The 6990-nt window shown below is 35.7% G+C and overlaps 1 protein-coding gene and 1 long non-coding RNA gene across 2 annotated transcripts in view; one reads left to right on the top strand and one right to left on the bottom strand.

Annotated features, from left to right (window-relative positions):
- Positions 1-6990, bottom strand: part of LOC109855737 (neurogenic protein mastermind) — a 157411-nt gene that overhangs the window by 131802 nt on the left and 18619 nt on the right. The window lies entirely within an intron of this gene.
- LOC109855739 lies at positions 1484-6875 on the top strand. The gene is made up of 3 exons (XR_002250330.1): positions 1484-1702; positions 1789-1860; positions 6405-6875. It is a non-coding gene; the product is annotated as an uncharacterized LOC109855739 (long non-coding RNA).

Raw genomic sequence — 6990 nt, 5'->3', positions numbered from 1 at the left:
GCGACATAAGTAGAAATGAAATAGAGCGTTTTATCAAAGAGCGCGTGGCGCAGCGATAGCGTGCTAGACACTGCAATTTTCTCGCGAACGCTTGATTAGTGCGTCTTATGCGTTTACCTTGTAAAACTTGGCATAGTGACCTATTGATAGAAAAAGTTTCGGCAAAATTGATTGATCATACATTGTGCCTTCTCCTTGAGAAGAAAGAAAAATTATTTTTCAAGGATAACGAGACAGTTTTCAAGTTCGCTCGAAGAATGTGCGGAATGTTACCTTTTCTATTCAATGCGTGATTTATTACTACCATATTTTATGGTAGTAATAAATCTCCTTTTTATCATGTTTTCTCTTTTTGCGTCCTCTCTCTTCAACCTTGAGAATTTTTCTTGGGAACATTTCATACAAGAACTAAACATCTGTTGTACACTCCGCAGAATAGAAAATTTCTGCTTACGTATCGATTTCTAGTCTTACGCATTTTTTTTCGATAAATATTTTTGAAGCAAAAAAATATATTTCAATTAGTTTTGAGTGAAAAAAAAGAAAGCCTGCACATTTTGTGTCGTTGTTCGTATCTAGTACTTCTAAGATTCAGATTTCTCGTTTCTATATATTTTTGGAGTCCAAGGAATAATAACAAGATCGGTCTTGTATAGCCTAGCGGAAAATACCGAGCTGAAGCAGCTTGGTAAATAAACTAGCGGGAGTCGCAGAGGATCCTAAAAGATCTAGGTGACACAAAGGGACTAGTCTCACTCGCTTAACATATTATTCGCTTACCTATTTCCTATTATCTAAATTAGTTAACAACAAACATGCCTCAAAATACTGTAAAATATCCGATATAAAAGACTTTACAGCCTGTAGTAGGTATCCACGGGAGAAGGTGGTTATAAATAATTCAATTATTTATAACCACCTCCTCCCGTGGATACTACAGAGTGTAAGATCTTTTATATCGGATATTTAAATTAGTTTTGTCTCATTTTTAAAAGAATGAAGAATAATTTATCAAATACATATCAACCTAAGTCTAAGCTCCAAATTAGGTTTGTGCTAAATTATTTTTTATACATAATAAAATATACATAATAAAACATTAAATTGCATACGATGCAAATTGAGATCGAACGTATTGTGTGCTTCCGTGCGCACAAAGTCTCTAAACTTACAATAGTACGCTTAATTCTGGCGTTATTGCGGCTATGAGAATATGAGCACCGCTGCGCACAGGAAACGTTTGCAGTGCGATTAATAGCGAAAGGTGTGTACTACCAGAATCGCGTATGTCGGCTGTCAGCTGTCGCCGAAGAGGGTCCAGAGCAAGCGACGGCGCGACCTTGCCGACCAGTTGTCTTCACTCCGGTCGTCGACTAATTAATGCCGCAAAGCCGTGCGCGCGATACGCACGTCACAGCGGCGTCGACGGTGATAAGCTTCGCAGTTGCGACGTCGGATCGCGCGTCGTCCGTTTCTCTCGTACCTATATTAACATACAGCGCGCGTCGAGCGAGCTGTCGAATTGTTAGTCTTAACGAGCTAGAGAAAGAGTTCGATCTGTTCGCATCGGACGCATTAACGAATCTTTGACTTCGCGACACGACACGCGCAATTAAACTCATTGTACGTTGCCGATCAACCCTGTATAATTCAATCAATATAATCTACAGCAATTTGGGTTAATTGCTCGCAGTACCTAATCGTTCGTACAATCTAATTGTGTTAATAACGATAGAAGTTAAACGAGAGGCAAAAGTATCATGTGTGTGACTATTGAATAATTTTCAGATACCGATTTATATATTGAAGTAGTTAGAGATACGGAAAGACATCGAAGACGATAAGTTTAAGAGAGAAATGGTGAGTCACACAAAAACAGGCAATAAAAAAGTTAGAAATCTCAGCTTCAATTAGGTACAATTATCTGTATCTATAATTTCATAATGCAAAAGAATGTAAAAACAAAACAAAAAACGTTTGTTTGTTTGTTTTTTTTTTAAAACAATACGAGAACACGTGGCAATTAAATTTTATGTTAAATGTATTCGATCACAAATGCGCTTTACGAATGCGTAAATGTGACACATGTCTAGATTCTATTAAAGAAACGCGCAACTCATGTACCGCGCGCCGATCACGAAGAGGGGGATCACCGATTAAACGCCGCGGCGCGCACGCGCGAGCGCGAGCGTTCCCTCTCGATTAAAGCAGTCTGGAAAACTCGTTTGCTCGAACTGTGTCACTGTCACGGTAATTGGCGAAAAAGTCGAGTTTCTTCGTTGCGAGAGTTCATACTGACGTGCGGCAGCCGCACGGTTCTTCCGTTCCGTCTTGTAAAAATCTCACTGAACCTTTTTTTTAGCTCTCGTTATGGTTAATTCAAAATATTTATTAGGAATACTCTATTCCGCGCACAAAATGGATCTAATGATGGTTAATCAAACAAATTACAAATATTTGTAGTATGAGGAAAAACTTGTGCGTTGACACACAAGTTTTTCGTCAGTCTCTTTTGACATCATGACAACACATATGACTGAGAATCTTAGAAGTTCATAAGTATAGCTTAAAAGAGGTTAAAAAAAAAACAAATTATACGACTACATGATTTTACTTTTATGTCATGTATTAAGAAAAAACACTGTAGACACACAGTATATTATAGAAATAGAAAAAGATATCATAACACATTCCGATGTTCAAAGAATTTTATTTACAATAAAATTCAATACAATGAAATTAAGGTTTTCTTTGTTGTCATTAATAGTTTACATATAAAAAAAGAAAAAAAAACAGTCAAACCTACTAACAATTACTATTCGAAACAAAGTCTATATTTATCTCTATAAAGGCTGCGTTTTGATTTTATTTATTGCCAATACTGGAAATTTATAATATATATCACGTGAACTAGATAGATTTTCAGTACTAACAAAGAATAACGAAATGTAACCATCGAAGCAATTCGTCTCTGGGTATACCTAGTGAATAAATTCACGGTTAGGTGAGAAAACTATGTGCAATGTGGGCGGACAAAAAAGAGAAGACAACAGTGAGGAAAGGAGAAGATAACTCTTAAGAAGCTGTATACAGATATTGCGATAGATTTCGTAGAGAGAATTAAAGAAAGCAATTGTATTCATATAATACATATGCATGCATACCCGATGTACAGCAAATGCACTCCAATCCGACAACTTCTGCAATGTAGCTTTGGCCCTCGAGGGATCTATTTTTGTCGTATCTTTCTCACACGGTTGTGTTGTAGAATTAGAAGAAACAATTAATTTTTTGTTCGTTGATTCTTCATCACTTTCACTACTTTTTCGTTTCATTGTCACTTATTTCAAAAACAATCTATTTAATTCACGAAATAATCACGATAAATTACGTAATAAAAATTATCTAATCTAATCACGTTGCTACTTCCGTTTATTTTGTCACTTTTATCACCGTTTGTTATAAAAATGTAGCTTTCTAGCTCATAACCCGCACTATTATTGTTTTACCATTCAACATTAGAAAAATATATTCAAAGTTTTATAAAAATACATAACTTGTAAATATTTTATAAATATACTAGAGTTCTTCTTTTACTAAATCTGTGGTAGAGAGAGAGTCCAGGATGTTTAACCAAGTAAGTCTAAAATGAAACTGAGACCGATTTTTGACCGTTCTCTAAGAAAAAAAGTAGCTTTTGTGGAAAACCAACCTAACCTAACCTAACCTGATGGTTGGGTTTTCCTTCTCTCTTTTATATAATTGGTAGAAGTTGCTCATTGTTAAGCGTAAAATTCTAAAATCATTTTTCAAAGAAAATACAAAAGAACTATCAATATATATACGTATGTACCCCTACAAACGTACTGTTTTTCAATAAGTTATACAACTTTCTCGTCACAGTTTTATACGTGTAACAATTGAAACCTCATAAATAAGTCTCAAAATAATAGTATCGAAAGTTTGTTAGGAACACAAAAAAATGTATAGATGCAGTAAAATATAGTGTTTTTCTGAATATACTGAAGTATACTGAAGTAAAGAATGAGATAGAAATATTGCAAGAAAAGACAAAACTAAGGAAAAAGAAGGACTGCTATATGCAACTATAAGCAAGTATTCGCACAATAACCGCTCTTTATTCAGTTGTCTGCCAGTAATTTTCAATGCAAACGTATATATCTATCGGAATTCACTTTCAAACCTAACGAACTTTCTCACCATTTTATATTTTGAGACATATTTACGAAGTTTCATTGTTACGCGTGTACAACTGACAAGAAAGTTGTGTAACTTTTTAAAAAATCATACGTATGTAGGTGTAGTATATGTATATTAAGGCATCCATGCCGAGAATCGAGACTCTCGAAATTTCGAGAGTCTCAAATGGTTTTGTTCACTTTCGATATTGAGACTTGTAAAAGAATCTCTCGGGAATTTCGCGACTTACTTTCAAGACTGCTTACTATCTATTTTACCGTTATAAAATAGAGTGTATCAAATTATAGTAGAAATTACACCTTATAATTTTATAAAATGGCAACACTACTATTTCGCCACTTCGATGCTTAGAATCGGCTTACGGTTGTGAAAATACTAAATATTTAATATAATGTTTTAATGTATGATAAAGTGACAAATAAAACAAATATAGGTAAGTGTATGTTATTCCATACTTTTTATTCTTTTCCTAATATTTTAATTGCATACGCGAATGTACAGCACGGAACTGTTATAATAAAGTTTGTATTAGCAAAGTGTGATATGAGGTATGACCTCCAGCTCTATTGGTAACTCCAATAAATTAATTGAATAAAAACATTGTTTTCTACCAAATTAAATAAACACAATACCAATGACAATAGACATAAACATAGAAAAACCAATTACTTTGTTATACTTTTTACCGACAATAATCATTAACTTTTACAACAGCAAAAATTACAACAAAACATTTAACCCTCAACGAACGGCGTGTTTTTCGGCACCTTAATTCGCCGGACATGGGTCGTTTTCGTCTTGGGCTTTTTAAAAATATTAAATATTTCTAATTTATTAATTATTTTTAATTGGCGGCCTAGAATGTTTAGTTTTGAAAAGAAATCTGTTTTTTTTATGTTATGTTGTTCAATGATAATTTTTTATTTTTATAAGAAAAAGTTTTTTTAGTTCTGGAAAAAAGAATGAATTATTTTATATTGTTCAGTAATAAGTACTATTTCTAATGTTGTAATTTTCTCTTTGTTACCTTGCCTTCACAGTGCAATTACATTAATTTGTATTGAATGTTTGACTGAAAGTTTGCATTGATTACGTAATACAGTAGTTTCTCGCTAACGTTCCCATTCTCGGTTCTGCAACGAGAACGATATCAAGGGAAGTTTTATTGTTTCAAGAATTGCTGGCTGTTATCTCTGATTGGCTCGACCACCGCCAGTGTCCACAATTTTGGTTCTCTTACAGCATGCTGAAGCAGTGGAAAGAATGCGCACAACAACAGCATGCTGTTGTGCGCATCCCCTCTACCGCTTTAGGATAGTTTAGTTTGGTGCATTTATGGCTTCTTGGCCTGTAAGAGCTAGTCCATACGCCAGAGTCTATATATAAGTCTTTTTACATATTCTCAGAACGTAAGAGGGGATTGTGCTGTATACCACCACCACGCGATACACGGTCTTCTTTCACAGTGGGCGTGTCCATCTGTGTCGGGCTCGTATTCAAGATGTTGTGACTACGATCGCTTTGTGGGAGGGGAATTAATTCGGAATTACACCCGAATTAAAATTTTTCGAGGCCCGATTTTGTTCGCCGATCAACCTATAAACTCGGTTAAAAGGGATCGGTCCGGAAAAAATCCTCAGGTGATGAGCGGATTCGAGAGAACTCGGGGGACCTCCGAGTTCGCAGCCTCTGCACTCAGGCCGCAAAACCAGTGGGCCGGTCTAGGGATGAGCATTCGATACCGATATATCGAAAATATCGATATAATTCTTTTGATATTCGATATTTTAGTATCGATATTCTGTTTTTGATAATATCAAACAGGTATCGATATTTTTATTTGATATTGAATATCGCATTGTTTGATTGGAATTAGGTTTGGTGCTGTAGTGGCTCAGTACCTTTAAAGCTGGTCCATACGCCATTCTGTAGATAATTTTTTGATTGGAATTATTGGTTACGTTCAGAAAACTCAACGGTTAAGAGATCACTTATGATAGGACTATTCCTCAAAACCTAATACGGTTCCAAAAGTATGATCCAATCATAAGTGATTATCTGTCAACCGTTGTGCAACTGTTGAGTTGTCTAAACGCACTCATTGAATATATGGCTGCGTTCGTTTTTGATTGGCAGTACTGAAACATCTATAGTATACGTGACATGAATCTATAAATTTTCAGTACTGCCAGTAACAAAGAAAACGAACACTTTTTGTCTGCCAGTAATAAACGAACAAAGGAACTGAAGGTCAGTGAAAGTTACGATCTGTGAATAGTGAATATACGGTAGTGTGACCAGTGTGACCGATAATACGGTTATTCGCATCGCAATCATTTCATACATCTTTCCGACAAATAAATACGCAGATAGAACGGCCGTTTAACGGATTCGTCGTGCGCGAACGCAACATGACACGCGTTACGTTTCTACATCTCGATCTCGATATCGACGGCGCAGAAAGACGACTGGTCGTGGACGACGCAATGGCCTTGAAAAAAAACGGTCATGGTGTAAACTTCGAGACAACTCCTCATGATCCCAAACATTGCATCGTGGAAACAAAGGACGACACGATTCCTGTTACCGTTGTAGGCAACTGGTTGCCTAGACACTTTCTCGGTAAATTCAACGTGTTCTGCGCCTACATACGCATGGTAAGTGGAATATTCAAATTAAGAATCGAATAAACAAGAAATTCTTTACAGTTGTGAATTGTAAAAGGATAAAACACGCCTCTGTAAGAGAATTGCATGAGATGTTAGAATA

This window comes from Pseudomyrmex gracilis, unplaced genomic scaffold, assembly GCF_002006095.1.
Source record: "Pseudomyrmex gracilis isolate BER0280 unplaced genomic scaffold, ASM200609v1 scaffold_97, whole genome shotgun sequence".
NCBI classification, from domain to species: domain Eukaryota; kingdom Metazoa; phylum Arthropoda; class Insecta; order Hymenoptera; family Formicidae; genus Pseudomyrmex; species Pseudomyrmex gracilis.
Note: the sequence above shows the minus strand (reverse complement) of the source record. Positions and strands in the feature narration are given on the sequence as shown.